This window comes from Tamandua tetradactyla, chromosome 3 (genome assembly GCF_023851605.1).
Source record: "Tamandua tetradactyla isolate mTamTet1 chromosome 3, mTamTet1.pri, whole genome shotgun sequence".
NCBI classification, from domain to species: domain Eukaryota; kingdom Metazoa; phylum Chordata; class Mammalia; order Pilosa; family Myrmecophagidae; genus Tamandua; species Tamandua tetradactyla.
In genome coordinates this window covers 30,367,039-30,385,111 of record NC_135329.1, presented here as the reverse complement: position 1 = coordinate 30,385,111, position 18,073 = coordinate 30,367,039, and the positions used below count along the sequence as shown (strand labels likewise).

At 34.0% G+C, this 18,073-nt stretch overlaps 1 protein-coding gene and 1 pseudogene across 15 annotated transcripts in view; one reads left to right on the top strand and one right to left on the bottom strand.

The window, feature by feature from the left end:
• The window catches only part of HMBOX1 (homeobox containing 1), a 280,883-nt gene that overhangs the window by 231,109 nt on the left and 31,701 nt on the right, over positions 1 to 18,073 (bottom strand). Inside the window, exon 2 of one of the 15 annotated variants that reach the window (XM_077152922.1) lies at positions 2,705 to 2,775. The exons of the other annotated variants lie outside the window; for them this stretch is intronic. The gene's annotated coding sequence lies outside the window, so the exon portion shown is untranslated. The remainder of the gene's footprint in view (positions 1 to 2,704; positions 2,776 to 18,073) is intronic. 15 annotated transcript variants of the gene reach the window in all.
• Positions 18 to 2,233, top strand: LOC143675524 (DNA damage-induced apoptosis suppressor protein pseudogene; annotated as a pseudogene).

The window sequence follows — 18,073 nt, the reverse complement described above, 5'->3', positions numbered from 1 at the left end:
GAGAAGGGATTATAAAAATGAGATTTTCTGAACTCACTTCCGTTGTTTCACATCTAACAGATTATGATTTTTCGGCATCAGAACAAAGCAAGGCCTTTGGTACTGTTCACCAGAACATAAAATACAACTCCTTTTTAGTGGCCACTGGTTCTAGTAGCTGCCTTGATCCTATTCAGGGTTCATGGAGCCTTGTTTCATATATGGATAAAAAGAGTCAAACAGAAAAGTTGGATGAAGAACTTGGCTTACAAGCTAATCAGCTGAGTGCATTTCATACCAGCTATGATGAAATCAATGTTACTGACTCAAATTCCTTCCCTTTGAAAATGCAAACGCTTCTTGAACCAAGCGGTGCAAAGTACTTCCACAGTACAGAGGAAATTAAAAATAGGTATTCTCAGCCTGAGCTAGCATGTCACCAACATCATAATGTAGATACCCTTACTGGTATTCAGGAGAGATCTGTGTGGCCATCTTCATCACTCAGACTTGAAGACCTAGCTGGTGATTTGCAGGATTGTGACCCTGAGATTTGGGATGATCTGCCATTCTCTGAAAGCCTGAACAAGTTTTTGGAAGTTATTGAAAGTGAGGCTGCTGTAACCCAGACAGATGCCAGTAATAGGAAATGTGATCTAAATAATGATATTGAAAAATTATATACAAACCACAGCAGGTTATCTTTGACTCTCCAGAGAACTGCTGGAGCCCTGTAAACACCCCCTATAGCTCTGAGATCATCACAAGCAACAGTCAAAATAAATTCTAGCAAAGATTACTTCCTTCCCAGCTGGGAAACAAATCCAAGTCCTGGTGCTAAAAAGAATTCACAACCAGATAACATAGGAGAGACTGTCTCTGTAAGTAGTAAAGGAAGAGAAATTTCTGAATATTTTCTGCGAAATGCATATTTGTCACCTCTCTTTCCATCTTCAAAAGATTTGCAAATTACCAGAAACCAAGCACATAGGGCTAAAATTTCACCCAGATCCAGTACTTCAGAGAGCAACCATCCCTGTCTCAATATCAAATGTTTGAATGGATGTAGAGAAAAATCACTTTCAGAAATAAGTGAAAAGTTGACAACTTTTTGTTCTAGGAAGTATGATGATGTCTGTGACCTTAGCAGCTTAGAAAATAAACATTATAGGTGGCTAAAGAACCAAAATGACAGTTTTACAATTTGCAGGGAACTTACATATCCTTTAGAAGCTATTTATAATGGTCCAAATACATTGAAAGATGTGCCTTATGGACTTGTCAATAATAACTTAACATGCAGCTTTTCTGTTGGTCATGAAGAAGGTAGCTACAATGCTTCTGCTGATCTCTTTGATGTTAATACTAAAGAAGTGAATGTTGCAACAGAAATTACAAAGCAATCACAGGATATTATCTTATAGTGGGAAACATCTTCAGCAGAAAGTCATCCTGCAATATCTGATTTTTCATTGAGATCACTTTCTGAAAACTCTAACCTGTCTTCACAAAAATTATCCTTGCAAAGTGTATCTGCCACTGTGTATCCACAAACATGTTTTTCACCACTTCATTTTCAGTCAGATTCAGAATATGATTTTGTAGATAGCCAAGACTTTATTCCATATTCACAGTCAACTCCAATTGCACGATTTCACCAAACAAGAATTCACCCGATAAAACGAGCTTTAAAAAAATTAGAGATTTCAGATCTTGATGCAACTATAAAAAAGCAAGGATTTCCTCTGAAAATGATACACAGCAGTCTACCCCAAGCTGTCCAAAAAATAAAAAACCACTCAGCCAGAGATCCAGAAACCCTACAATATCTAGTGTTACACAGCCAGAGGTTTTGAACCACTGTCTTAAAACTGATGTCGATGAATGGGTTCCTCCTACCACCAAAAAAATATTTTTTTCAGATATGCTTCGATCCCAAGCCCTGGTTCTGAGGAAATGCCTTGCTGTCCGTAATTCCCCTGATCAGAAGGAATTACCGAGAAGGAAACCAAAACATGACAAACAGAGAACTGATAAATGTTTAATTAAGAAGGAGTTCAACTTAGACAACATGATCACTGCAACGAAACAGAAAACACCTAAATATAACTGTAAAAGTTCAAACTGGATTTCCAAAGATTCAGTTTCTGGACTTGGTTCTTGTTCAATGGTCAAATGTCTTCCATTTTCAGAAAATTGGCTATCTTCGGTGCCTGAAATTGAAAGTGCTTGGTTGCCTGAATTGTTTTCATAAAGTCACCTGAACCCAATTACTGAACTTCTTTTAAAGATAAATTTGGAAGCTTTTACCTCAATGGCGTGGAAAGGATTGTCAAATCATTTTGAAAACTTGAAGAGAAGCAAATGGATAGAAAGAAAAGGGGATCTTTGCAACCAGTGGGTGTTATTGTGCCTTCTAAAATGTTGTAAAGCCATTGTTTTCCCAGAGTTTTATCCAGAATAATAAGGTTAAGATAAATTAGCGCTTTATCTTATATTGTTGATTGTACTTTATTAATATTAATTTTGCTTTTTAAGTATTTATTAAAAATCATATGTACATTCAGAAATAAAGCCTTTGAAAACTAAAAAAAAAAAAAATGAGATTTTCAGAAATGATAGGATCATAGGTACTCATTATTTTGATTCACACTCAACATTTCTGATAGGGTCAATGTGTTTTACATGCAGTACTGTACTAAGATACAGCACATTTTATTCTTACCTAAATCTCCATTTGCTTTCAAAACATTTTTCCCATTACTGCTAGATAACTGAGAGTAGGTAATAAATGGTCTGCCAATAAAAAAACAAAAGAAAGGATTAAACAGTTAACTATATGACTTTCATTTGAGTAAGAACACCCTGAAAAAAAAATGAGTCTAACATGCAAACCAGTCAGATTAGATACAAATCCTAAAGCTTATTTTAAAGCTTATTTCTAAAGGATATAATTAGAAATTATATTAATTTCTAATTATATCCTTAGGGACTTAACTTAGGGACTAAGTTTCTTAGTCAATGATGCAAAAGAAGTGAGATACTATAGCAGCCCTAATCAAAATGTAAACAAATGAGAAAGCCTGTGTTCCTTTAACACTTTATTTATGAGAAATGAAATTTTAACTTCATATAATTTTCACATTACAAAATATTCTTTTGTTGATTTTCATAACCATTTAAAAATGTAAAATTATTCTTAGCTTGGGGGCTGTACAAAAACAAGTGGCAAACAAGATCTGGTGTGTCAACCATAGTTTATCAACTCCTGTCTAAGAGAAAGATCACAAATGTGACCGTGTGAATGTGAAAAACTTGTGTGTCTGATGCTCTTTTTATCCAAGGTATGGACAGTAAACTAAAAAATATAATAAGGATAAAAACATAAATAAATAATAGGGATAAAGGGTAAAGACAAATGGGTAGACTGAAAAACCAGTGGTCAATGAGAGGGCTAAGGGGTATGGGATGTATGAGCTTTTTTTTGGAGTGATGTTCTAAAAATAATCATGGTGATGAATACACAACTGCCTGATGACATTGTGAGCCACTGATTGTACACCATGTATGGACTATATGTGTGTGGAGATTTCTCAATAAAAACGTTTTTTAAAAACTCAATTAAGAACGAAGTCAATCAGGCCAGGATTAAAGTAATTCAGAACAAAGGGGTAAGGAAGACACTGCCTATATTTTAGAACCACACCTACTCTTTTAGACCAAAGGAATAAAGGATTATTTTGTCTAGAACCTAAATTTTCTGTGCCACATAATCTAACTCAACCTATCTGTATAGTTCATTTGAACAACTGAAACATAGGGAACTTAGAATAAGAATGAGGGTTTTTAATCCTGAATAGCTTAATGTAATAACTGTACATCCTAGAATATATTAAGCAGATAATCAAAGAGTACTGGCAAAGTCCCTTGAGGGATGGGAGTAAAAAATATGGAACTATTAAATTTTACCATCAGGGAATCCCCTGATACTGTGTCAAACTTTAGGGACACCCAAATCAATAGGCCAAACCCTTGATCTTTTTCTTTTTTTAAAATGTTTTTATTGATAAACAACATACAAATTCAAACATTCTTAACATACAAACATTCCATAAGTGGTGTACAATAAATGGCTCACAATATCATCACATAGTTGTATATTCATCACCATGAACATTTTTTAGAACATTTGCATCACTCAAGAAAAACAAATAAAAAGAAAACAGAAAAAACTCATACATACCATACCCCTTACCCCTCCCTCTCATTGACCCCTATTATTTCCATCTCCCTAATGTATTTTAACCTTTGCTACCCTATTATTTGTTTTGGTTATCCGTATTTTTTACTAGATAAAGGGAGCATAAGACACAAGGTTTTCACACTCACACAGTACACTGTAAATTTTATATCTTCATACAATCATCGTCAAGAAACAATGGCCATTTGATTTTTTGTTTTATTTCGTTTTAACATTTGCTCCCCCTATTATTTATTTATTTTTAATCCATATTTTTTTACTCATTTGTCCATACCACAGATAAAAGGAGCATAAGACACAAGGTTTTCACAATCACATGGTTACAATGCAAAAGCCATATCATTATACATTCATCTTCAAGAAATAAGGCTATTGGAACACAGCTCTACAGTTTCAGGCACTTCCCTCTAGTCTCTGTAATATACCTTAAACTAAGAAGTGGGTATCTATATAATGTATAAGAATAACCTCCAGGATAATCTCTTGCCTCTGAAATCTCTAAGCCATCGAAACCTTACTTTGTCTCATTTCTCTCTTCCTCCTTTTAGTCAAGAAGGTTTTCTCAATCCCTTGATACTGAGTCCCAGCTCATTCTAGGATTTCTGTCCCACGTTGCCAGGGAGGTTTAAACCCCTGGCAGTCATGTCCCACATAGAAAGGGGGAGGGCCCTGAGTTTGCTTGCCATGTTGGTTGAAAGAGAGATAGGACACATCTGAGCGACAAAAGAGGTTCTCTGGGGGGTGACTGTTAGGTCTAATTTTAAGAAGGCTTAGCCTATCCTTTGCAGGGATAAGTTTCATATGAACAAACCCCAAGATTGAGGGCTCAGCCTATTGATTTGGTCGGCCCCATCGCTTGTGAGAATATCAGGAATTCTCCAAATGGGGAAGCTGAATTTTCCGCCTTTCTTGCCATTCCCCCAAGGGGACTTTGTAAATAATTCTTTATTCATTGTTCAAATGACTCTGGAATTTATTGGGGTATCATATTGGACAAACTACAAAATCTTATGCCTTATTCAAGGTTCCAAGTACTTATGGTGTTCAACTAACCTGTCCATATAAGTTATATTAGGAAGTGCTCTAGTCAATCAATCAATCAACAAATTAATTAATTAATTAATTTTGTACCTAATTAACATTTTTTCAAGCTCTTGATCTTGAGGCTCACTCTTGTGAAGCTTACATAGGCAGTGGAGAAACTTAGCCTATCTATAGGTATGCCTAAGAATTACTTCTGGAGGACCTCTTTTGTTGATCAAATGTAACCTCACTCTCTCTAAGACCAACTCTTCAAGTGAAATCATTGCCCTCCCCCATATGTGGGACATGACATCCAGGGGTGAAAGTCTCCTTGGCAGTTGGGAGATGAAGTCCCAGGATTACACCATGGGATCAACAATTCCATTGTGACCAAAAGGGGGAAAGAAGTATAACAAATAAAACATCAGTGGCTGGAAGAGTTCAAATACAGATGAGAGGCTACTCTGGAGGTCACTCTTAGGTAAACTTCAGTCAGACATTGCTACGTATCATAACTTGCCAAACCCCAACCAAAACCATTCCAGGCAATCCTAAAGAACACTTAAGGCAATATATAAGATTCTAACAAGGTTCCATGTACTAGGGTAACTTTCCAGAAACCTACAATCTCTAAATGGGTCCCTGGATCAGATAAATCTTGAAGCCTAGAGGGCCCAGCTTCTCGAGAACATCAGCTAGTTCCAACTTCCTACCCCATATTGTTATAGCCCCTTCCAACATGAAAAAGTTAGACTGGCCAAAGTCCAAATATCCCTAAAGAGTGGGACAGAAAGGTCAAAGGTGATGGTGGAATTACACAGAGAAGGTAGGATTTAACAAATGAATTTAACTGCTCAATCATTTTATTACTTCTTTTAGTCTACAATATCTTAGAGCAGCTAGAAATAAAACCTAAAATTGTGGAATTGTAACCCATGCCAACTCTGAAAACTGTTCTACAACTAATTGTGGAATTGTGCTTTGAAACATTTCTTTTTTGTAAATACGTTATTTTTCACAAAAAAGTCGATTGTGATAATAACAAAACTATTTATTCCCTCTAACATCTATATCCTGGAGCACCAAGAAGGAAAAATCTGAGAGGATGGTTGGTAGCTGATGACAAACTCTTGGAACTGTCCTATTTGTTAAAGAGTGCTTTGAGAACTAAAAACAAACAAACAGGCATGAAAATCCAATTAAAATATGGACAAAAGACTTAGAGACATTTCTCTAAAGAATATTAAAAAAATGGTTCACAAGCATGTTAAAAGATGCTCAACATCATTTGGTCATTACGGAAATGCAAATCAAGACAACAATGAGATACCACTTCACACCAAATAGGATGGCTATTAAAAAACAAAAACAAAGCTACCAGAACAGAATATTAGAAGTACTGGGGATGATGTGGAGAAACTGGAACACTAGTACAATGTCAGAGGCTTATGATTCCATTTATATAAAATGGCCAGAACAGATAAATCCATAGAGACAGATGGTAAATTAGTAATTGTAAGGGGGAGGGAAGAATGGGGTGTGAATGCTTAATGGGTACAGGGTTCCATTTTGGGTGATAAAAAAGTTCTGCAGCTAAAGAGCGGTTATGGTTGCACAATATGGTGAATGTATTTAAATGCTACTAAATTGTACACTTTAAAATGGTTAAAATGGTCAATTTTAAGTTATATACATTTTGTCACAATTAAATTTTTTTTAAGCAAAACAAAAGAGAAGAAGATAATGCCTAACTATCTGTAGCTTTTATACACCATTACTCCATGTGTAAAATGAGATCATGTACATAGCATCATTTTATAAAGTATGAAACCTTACTATTCCAGGAAAAACTTATTACTCCAGAAAAGTGATATTCCTAACAAAATACACTCTGGAAAAATAACATTATCATAGTAGTAGTTCCTAGACTATATTCTCACTGATCTTCAAACCCAACTTTATGGGCTCAAACTCCTCATTACAGATTACAAACAATTTAAGAAAACAACCATGGGAATAACGTCTGGTGAGTGCTTATGCAAAGTCTGAGAACTTCCTGAAATCATATGGAAATCATGCGTGTGTGTTTGTGTGCATGTAACTATTACTATATGTAAGAAATTCATAATTTTTAGATTTCAGTGCTACCCAGGTTAACAAATAATGATATTTATAAAAATTACATTAAACAAAAGAACACTATCATTTGTCAAAGCAAGGCTTGCTTTGTCTTTGTAAAGGTAAAGTTCTTGACAAAAGTAAATCTGAGAAATACAAGCCCAACAAGAAAATACTCGTATTTCAAGGCCAAGATTGAGTCCAGTTTTTTCCCTGAAGCTTTTCCTAATGATTTTAGTTCATGATTATTTTCCCTTTCTACTATTCTTTTTCTAAGCACTATTATTATTTTTGATGATTACCATCTTCTTTACTTCTCATTTGCTAATTTAGTTTAGCTCAATACTTCTCGTGTATACTGCCTTGACTACTAGCAGCTTCATATACAGATCTTCTCTACTTACGTAAATGGTAAGCAACCCACGACTAGAACTTTGTCTTTTATTTACTTAGTAGCCCAAGAACATAAAAGACAACATGCAAATATTTGATTTTTAAGCTTCATACATATTCTTTAAATAGAAGCAGAAAATTCAGCAAAGCTGTGGGGTATAAAATCAACACAGTAGCATCCTTTGTGTTCCTATATAGCAGCAACACACAATCTGAAAAGGAAATCAGATTCACAATAGCATTTAAGAGAATGAACATCCAGGAAAAAAATTAGCCAACGGTCTGAAAGACTTGAACACTGAAAACTACAAAACATTGCTGAAAGAAATTAAAGACAAACAAACAAACAAAAAGATCCCATGCTTATGGATTGGGAGATTTAATATTGTTAAAGATGGCAATACTATACAAAGATACATCCAACAGAACCCTAATCAAAATACCAACATTTTTTTTTTCAGAAATGGAAGAGCCAACCATGGATTCATGTAGAATTCCAAGGGGCCCCGAACAGCCAAAAACATCTTGAAAAAGAAGAGCAAAATTGAAGGACTCACGTTTTCTGATTTTAAAACTTACTACAAAGTTATGGTAATACAACAAGTGTGGTACTGTTATTAGGACAGACATATCGACCAATGGAATGAACTGAAGTTCAGAAATAAACCTTCACATCTATGGTCCAATAATTTTCGAAAAGGGTACCAAGTACATGAAATAGGGAAAGAACAGTTTATTAAAATCTTCCAGAGCCAGCGTCACAAACTATGCAGGGTGGGTCATAATCCATCATTCTGAGATTGAATGTTGGCAGAGACATTACGGAAATATATTTAATTAAAATATGAGTTAAATGTTTACAAAATGTAAAAAAAAGAAAAAAAGAAAAAACTGCCCAACAATTTATTCACTTATAATTATTTCAAGTATAAAAGATAAAAAGTATTTAAACCATCCTCCTGCTCTACAAAGAGAGTCTAAATTAAAATGTCACTGAAGTCAAGGTCAACTAATATTTAGAACAAAGTAGCTATCGATATTTATTTATTACTATTTCATTTAAAGGGTACTTAAAGATGGTATATAGTACACATGATAAACATATGAAACCATTATTTTGTGTCAACTCTCTCCTGTTTTAGTCAGGAAGGAAATTCCTAACTAGGTGCTATAAAAATAAAACTAAGAACAATGATTCTATAGAAAATAAGTATGATTGACATTGCTAAGTGCTCTCTGAGAATCTCTCTATTTTATTTCTTACTAACAGAACTCTGATTTTGTTTGGGATAGCAATGTGAGTAACCAGACTCCCTTGAGAGTAGGGGTTGCCACATAATATAATTCTGACCCACGACATAAAGGAAGAAAGAACTTGACAAGTCAAATTTGAAGAAAAAGACCAATAAAACATAACTACAACAGAAGAGTAAATATGAGCTAATTTGCAGCAAAGAGAGATTTCATAAACATTATTCTACTTTTGTGATTAATGTAGGTATCAGTCAACATATTAACTGCTAACACTAACAGAACCCTAAGTATGTAACAGTCACCAAATCTATGTGCTTTATACCAAGGAACTCATTTAATCCAATCCTATGGGGCAGTCAATACTATTAATTTACTAAAGATTATACATCTTGTTAAGCAGATAAGAAATTCAAACTCAAGTTTACTGCAGAGTCTATGCAGTAAACCACTATGCTGCTCTGTGTTTGTGAAAAAACATGAGTATAAATAAACATAACATGTATACACAAATATACATATATCACTTACCAGCTAAGGTTCAATTTGAACTAACACAAAAAAAAGATCACATAATAATGAAAGTGACAGTATATTCAAGCTTTATGCAGATACAACGTATGATTTTTTTTTTTGCATGGACAGGCACTGGGAATCAAACCCAGGTCTTCGGCATGGAAGGCAAGAACTCTGCCTGCTGAGCCACCGTGGCCCACCCTACCTAGGATTTTAATTTACAAGTAAATATGATAGGTTTATTAATTTGATATGACTAATCTTGCTTTATTCATGACTATATTCTTAAGTCCTTATAACAGTGCTTGGTGCATAATAGGAACTCAACAGAGATTAGATAAAGAACCAAATAAAAGCACTAGGGGATTATTAACAAGTTAATGTAAATATGATGTAGAGAAATACAAGTTAGTAAAGAATATCTGGGGCCAATAAATAATGAATACAAATACAAATAAAAAATAAAATAAAAGGTTAACATATACACATATATTAGATTTGAAACTAGAGCTGCTTTGTTTACCTGGCTATTGTAAAATCTTGGAAAAAACACTGTATTTATAACAATAAATAGCTATTTATTCATAATCCAATTTTGTACCAATATATCTCTAGGTCTAGGTATTAGAAAATACATGGGTGGTTATGTACAATATCTAATATTTAGAAGGTCATTTTGATTAGGGCTTTCATTTTTAAATTAAGGTAATATTAACTTTTATTTAAACAACATTATATTTACAGTTACCTTTGAAATTTTAAAAAGATAAACAAAGCTTAAATTCTTTAACACTGGTCTGTGTTCATTTAACAAAATAATTTAAAACTGGATTATTTTAGCTTTGCCTCTTCCCTCCTAGGGACTTTGCAACAAAATCTGATTTGTAAAATTTCATATCACTGTCTCACTGTCAGGGAAATGATTTTTGCTGAAAGAAGCCTAAAAAGGTATGTATGTACAAATGAATGTCTTTGACATTCAAAATTATAAACAGGCAATTCAAATTATGAATGTCTTATATCTTTCTTTGCCTGTATCTACTACCAGGGTTAATCATTCACCATTAAAGGACAGCTGGCTGTGACATGAACATTGAGGAACCAATATTGTGCCCATCTCTTTCCTCTCAGCAAAAGAAAAATGACTTACTTCTTTAAAATTTTCTAAGTTTTCAATATAGAACTGATAATAAAAAGTAATGTTTTAAAAGATGCTACTGTGTTTAGATGCCTGTAGAAGCTCCTGCCATTTAAAACTGGATATGACCTTATTATTCTTCATTGAATTCAGTTCTTAATGACTGATATATCATAAATGTCATCAGCAGACCTTTTTCTAAAGTATGTTCACTTATATTTCAAAAAAAAAAAATCTGACCATGCTTTTGAATTACCTTAATTGTACTACTTTTAAACACTTGTGCTAATTGAAAGGTTGAAAGCATATGTTTACTGTGCTGGTGGTAAAATGACGTGTATTTCTCAAATGATGCACAAACATTTTACCATGTTTATTTTTTAACTAATGAAAGAAGGACCATCACTAGAGATCCCTAGTAATATCACCAAGGATTAAAAAGAAAAGGCAGAAGAGGATTTGGGGAAGATGGCAGAGTAGGAAGCTCCAGAAATCAGTCCACCACCAAAACAACTATTGAACTGGCAGTAGCTATCTGAATCACCTATTTTGAAACTACAGAGTCTCGTAGAACACTGTGCAGCACCCAGGAACAAGCTGGATGAAGAAGCTGGTAAACTGCAGTAAATATCCATGAAATTCACCCTCCATACAGTGGCTACAACAACATCAAAACCTAGCAATCCTAGAAGAGAAAAAGAACTAGATTTCCAGAGCTATAACAAGATAATGTTCATAATGGTCAGATCACAACAAAATTATACAAAACAGAAGAAGAAACAGGACAGCATGGCCCATTCACAGAAAAAAAGCAAGAATTTTCCAGAAACCATCAATGAGGAAGTTTATACACTGGAACTTTTAGTCAAAGACTTTAAATCAACTGTCTGAAATATGTTCAGTGAGCTAAAGGAATTCACTTACAAAGATCTAAGGGAAATTAGGAAAACACTTTATAAACAAAAGAAAGAGATGGAAATTATAAAAAGAAACAAAAATGAAACTCTGAAGCTGTAAAGTACAGTAACTGAAATGAAAACTCAGTATATGGATTTAACAAACTTAAAAAGGCAGAAGAAATTATCAGTGAACCTGAAGGTGAAACAAATGGAATTAGCTAGTGTGAGGAGCGAAAAAAAAAGAAAGAAAAGTGAAGAGTCAGAAGTACGTTTTGCTAGAACCTAAGCTTCATAAATTTATGCCTTTAACCTTTCAGACATCACTGCTGTTATAAATATACACTCCATTTGAAACACATTGAAGACAAGAATAATCTGCAGGCTCTGAATAATTTTAGTGAATTAATATCATTAAGACATCTTAATGTACTACCATATTTTTGTTCTTTCCCTTCATACTATTTTATAAAAACCCTCCTGTTTTAGTTTACAAGCTGCTAGAATGGGATTTATCAGAAACAGAGTGGCTTTTAAGAAGGGGAATACAATAAGCTGTAGGTTTACAGTTGTAAGGCTATGAAAATATCCAAATTAAAGGAAGGCTATAGAAATGTCCAATTAAAGGCATCCAGGGAAAGATACCTTGGTTCGACAAGGCCGATGATGTTCATTCAACTAGAAAGGCACACAATGAATATGGCTTCTGCTAGGTTTCTCTCCAGGCTTCTTGTTCATGAAGCTCCCCTGGAGGCATTTTCCTTCTTCCTCTCCAAAGGTCTCTGGCTGCATGGGCTCTCATGGTTCTCGTGACTCTGGTGGATCTGAAGCTTTTTCCAAAATGTTTCCTCTTTTAAAAGATTCCAGTAAACAATTCAAGACCACTTGGAATAGGTGGAGTCACATCTCCCTCTAATGCAAGGTTAATGCCCATAATTGGACGTGCCACATCTCTGTGGAGATAATCTAATCAACCTTCCAACATGCAGTGCTGGATAGGGATTAAAACATGGCTTTTCTAGGGCACATAATCCTTGCAAACCAGCACACCTCCCCATGTTCCTCATGTAACTGATCATAATTATGTACTCTCTCACCTATATTTCCGTATCAGTTTTTTAATAAATGTATACATGCTTATAACACACCAGAATGAGTCATACACCTTTAAAATCTATGAAAGCAAGCATCCTGACCTTAGGGGGAAGGCTTTCAGTCTCTCACCATTGAGTAGGATGTTGGCTGTGAGTTTTTAAAAGATGAAAACATAATGCTGAGTGAAATGAGTGAGACACAAAAAGACAGATATAGTATGATTTCATTAACATGAACTAAGTAGAATATGTAAACTCAGAGTCTTAAAATATTATTCAGAATATAGGGTAGCTAAAGAAAGAAACTAGAGAAAGGGGAGCAGTTACCTAATATGTACAGAATTTTTACCAATTTTGTTTTACAAAAAAAAAACTTAAATGTTTGGAAATGGATAGAGCTGAGGGTAGCTCATGATTAGAATTATAAGTAATAGTGCTGTATTGTAGGTGAATTTGGTTGAAAGGATTGTTTAGAGTCATGTATGCCACCAATTAACACCAGTGCATGAACTAGTACAAATGTCTGACACTCATACAAAGGGTTAATAATAGAGTGGTATATGGGGAAAAATTATCTATTGTAAGCTACAGAGTATAGTTAACAGTAATACTGTAATAATACCCTTTGTTCAACAGGAACAGGTATACCACACAAATACTAACAGTAAATAATGGCAGGAAAGGGGATAAGAGTTATGGTATGTTATGGTTTTTGTGTGTTTGTGTGTCTGTCAGATATTTTTCACTTTGAAGCAATGAATATGTTCTAAAATTGAGTGTGATAATGGTTGCACAACTAGGTGTGAGACTGTGAGACATTAATTGTATACTTTGGACAGAATGTATGGCATTTGTATATATCTCAATAAAATCTGCAGATTAAAAAATAAAAAATTGGTATGAAAGTAGCCAAATGAGTGTAATAAGGGAAAAAAGAAGAAAGCAGAAAACATGGGAATATAAATCTCTTACTAAAAAAACCTCCAGTGATAATATGGATAGTCTTCTTTATGTGCATACCATGTAGTAAAGAAAGACACATTTAAAAAGCTTAAAAAATCAAGTCTTTATGTGTACCACACTATGAACACTCTTTTCTATTTTTCAAACATGTAAAAATATGCTATAATTTAATTCTCTTACTCCACAAATAGCTAATAGTCTTAAATCCAAAGAACATTCACATAAATTAGATTTGCTTCTATTAACATAACATTGATTTTATCTGCTCCAACCATATTAAAGTTAATAGACTCTTCCTGTTATAGTATCTGCACTTTTGTTTTTCACTCATTTTATAATGCATAATATACTACAAAATAGTGGAACAACTGCATATTGATATAAAGATAGCAATCCCACTGAAACAAAATTTTGTCTGTTAGCTAGAAGCTGAAATCCTTGCTCACTAGTTTGTGTTAAAAAATCTAACATATACAACAAACGAGTAGAACATATGGAATAAAAATAAATAACAGGAGGAACAAATCCTAAAATAAATTTAGTTTGAAATGCTAGTGATCAATGAAAGCAATGGGGTAAGGGGTATGGTAGGTATAATCTTTTTTTTCTTTCCTGTGTTCATTTTATTTCTTTTTTTATTGTCTTTTTATTTCTTTTTCTGAATTAATGCAAATGTTTTAAGAAATGATGAATATGTAACTAAGTTATGATACTGTGAATTACTGATTATATATGTTGATGTTTTATTTGGTTTCTTAATGTTTTTAATTAATAAATAAATTTTAAAAATCTAACATATAAAATAAATTTAGTTTGAAATGCTAGTGAGCAACGAAAGGGAGGGCACTAAGGGGTATGGTATGTATAATTTTTTTTTCTGTTTTCATTTTATTTCTTCTTCTGTGGTCTTTTTATTTCTTTTTCTGAATTGATGCAAATGTTCTAAGAAATGATCATGATGATGAATATGCTATGAAACTAAAAAAAAAATGATCATGGTGATGAATATACAGCTATGTGATGATATTGTGAGCCATTGATTGTAACCATGTCGAGAATATTTACATGTCAAAAATATATGCATGTCATGAAAAAATAAATACATAAATAAATAAAAACAAAATGATGAAAAAAATTTTTTTTTAAATCTAACATAAAAGGCAGAGTGGAGTGTCTCTAAAGTTAATGGGTCGTCAAAATGTGACGTATACAAATACATTTCAAATCTATGAAAATCAACAACTATCTACTGACCCACAGCATTGATCAACTGACTGAGACCGCTGATCAATACTGAGTCACTGAATTTCGTAAAATCAACAAAATAATTGCCTAGCCTTAAGGATTCTAGACAGGAACTGTTCCCAATTTTTGCCAGATTATGTTCTTGCTACCCTTCAAACAAGGCACTGATTAGTTCCCTGAACTATAAAAGGCTCATCTCCCCCAAATTTCAAATGTATAGATGTGGTACAACTGTGTGATTATATGAAGAGCTGAACATATTTAAACTAATACTAAATTACTACACACAATCATAAATCACCAGCCTATCCCCAGTCCCCCAAAATCAATCAGTGCCTACTAGATTAAAGGCATGGATTTAACAGCATAAGAGAGATAATCAAACACAAGTTCCTTACCCTGAAGTTAAATAACACACTATTTGTTTTTACTAAAGCATATTCTGAAATTAAACTTAAAAAGAACATTCCCCAAATGTCTTGAGTAAATGTGATTTGCATTATAACTTGACATTTTAAATTCAGTTCAAATATTTAATAGAGGTAGAAAAGAGGGAGAGAATCCAACTTCTGAAACATGTGGTTAAGAGAGAGTCTTCATTACCTAAAATAGGAATAAAACAAAATGAAAAACAGCAGTCTTCCCTAATGAAAAGCTTCTATCTCTAGAAAGCCAAAGTAGGCATCTTTTCTGAAGCAGTTCGTATTACTACTTTCTTGGTAGAATTTCTGATATACTGACTTTACAAAAATGAAAGTGAGTTCATTTACACAAAGGTGTAAGAATAAAAGAGAAAGCAGTTGGCAGGCTGAATGACTGGATTTAGTAAGTATTGTGAGGTGGGTTGTTTTCTCTAATTAATGACTTAAAATAGGAAGGAAACTGTTTCCAACATTACATTACACTGATTTTTCTCTTATTTTGATATCTCATGTATGCTACAAGAAGTGGATAGTTACTTGATTTGCTATGTTCTCTCTCAGGACAACTGATGATTAAAAGCTCAAACAACAGTTGTTTTTGTTTTGTTTTCTTCTCTCTCTTCACATTGAATCCACTGGATAAGACATAACTTTTCAAAGGAAATCTTTCCATGCATGTTGCAGGCAAATAAAGACATGTATAGACCTGAAGAACAATCCTTCCCTACTCTTGAATGGATTGCCTAGGAACAAGAAGAGTTTCCCTGAGAGTGAGTACATAGTGAGTATAAAATTATCTTAGAGATAACTGATAATGTTTAAGAACTTCAAACCTGCAGAGGAAAGAAATAAACCAAAAATTAAAATGAATTTTTAAAGGATTGAAGACATCCAACTGTATTAACTTATTTGTAAAATGTAATTTATTTATAAAATAGCATCTATTGGGGGGGCTTGATGCAGGAATTTTTTTCCTTCCTAAACTAGTCTTATTGTTGTAGTGAAAGCAATTTGTGAAAACACTTTTACCATTAATAAAATTATTCTTCCACATAACTAACCCACTTAAGTTATTTTTTACTCTCTCATTACCATTTACCATCAATTTTCCCAAAAGCTATTAGTAGGTATTCTTGACAATCATAATGGTCACTGACAACACAGATCAAAGAGAGAGATATTTCATAGAAATCTAAATCACAGTTGTATAGGAGAGACAAAAATACATCCTTCTCTCCAATTCAGGCATTCTGATACTTCTAGTTATTCTGTACAAATGTAAAGACCACAAAAAAAAAAGACAAAAGTGTTTAACAAATCTTCTTCAAGTGTGAAGAGCTTACCAAAAGCCCTTTGTTCTTTTTGTGGTAACAAAACAAAATGCGCACTGATAAGAGTATCCTTTTTGCTAAAATCTTATCCAGAAATCTTCAAAGAATCTTTCTAAAGTACAACTGCTGAATGTTCCTACTGGAAGTCAGCTGCAAACTTACTCACCCCTGCTCTCTATTCTTCTAGTCTACTTTACTTTTCCCTTTTACACTAAAAACTCTAATATAATACATTTATTAATGATGTTTTTTGTTCACTGGCAGGTCTTTCCCATCTCACCCCCATCCCCAAAGAATATAAGCTCCAGGAGGTCAGAGATTTTTGCCTGTTTCAGTCACTGCTAAACTCATTAATGTCTAGCAAACAGTAGGCAATCAATGAATATTTGTTGAGTCATTAAATGGTTTTACCATGTGTTCATTTAAACACAGTAATTTGACAAAATGGAAAAGCATATTTTCTGCACTCCGCCTATGCTTTCATTTTTCTGCCTTTTAAATGAAACAAAGAAATAGCTGCTCTATTCTCACGGTATCTTCTGTAGGCAATCTTGCAAATCCATGACTTTAGCATATGTACAAAAAATTAAATTAGAATAGTATTAGATCAAATCAATGGGCACAGCCATCAACTTGATAATGTCTCCTCAGATCCCTCAAAGTCACTTCTCACTATGTCTAAAGTCTAATGTTGGTTTTCCTTGTCCTATCTTAACTCTAGCCAAGCCTGGTACTCTTTTTTTCTTTTTTATTTATTTATTTTTTGTATGGGCAGGCACTGGGAATTGAAAACGGGTCTCCTGCATGGCAGGTGAGAATTCTGACATAAGCCACTGTCCCACCACCCTCTCTGTATTTTAAGTCCTTAAATAATACCACCAACGCAAAGCACAAAGGAGACATTAAAAGTAAAGGCTGACAGGGGTCCATTTACTGGTTCCAGACCAATGTTCGTTCTCCAGAACAGTTACTAAATAACCAGAAACCGTACAGAACAGTTAATGGGGCCACGTCAGTGATCAGACACACAGCATACCCTAGTCTGGACCAACTGGACTGGCTGCGAGCACCCCCAGAACTGTGAGTTCCCCAAGCTGTGGAGGCCGGTGCCCCTCCCCCACAGGCTGCTTCCCAGAGGGGAAAGGGACCTTACCAGCAGCAGGGGCTGAACACAACCAAACACAAATTATGGAATTAATTAACAAATTCTGACAACTAAAAATAGAACCCCAGCTCAGGTGAAGCAGGTCAAAGCTGAGGTCACTCATCTTTGCCCCGGCACAAATGGGGCAGGGCTGTTAGAAAAAAAATAGAAATAGATGGAAGGGCACACCATGTTCATGGTTTGGAAGACTAAATACAGTTAAGGTGTCAATTCTACCTAAACTGATTTACAAATTCAATGCAATACCAATTAAAATCCCAACAACTTACTTTTCAGAA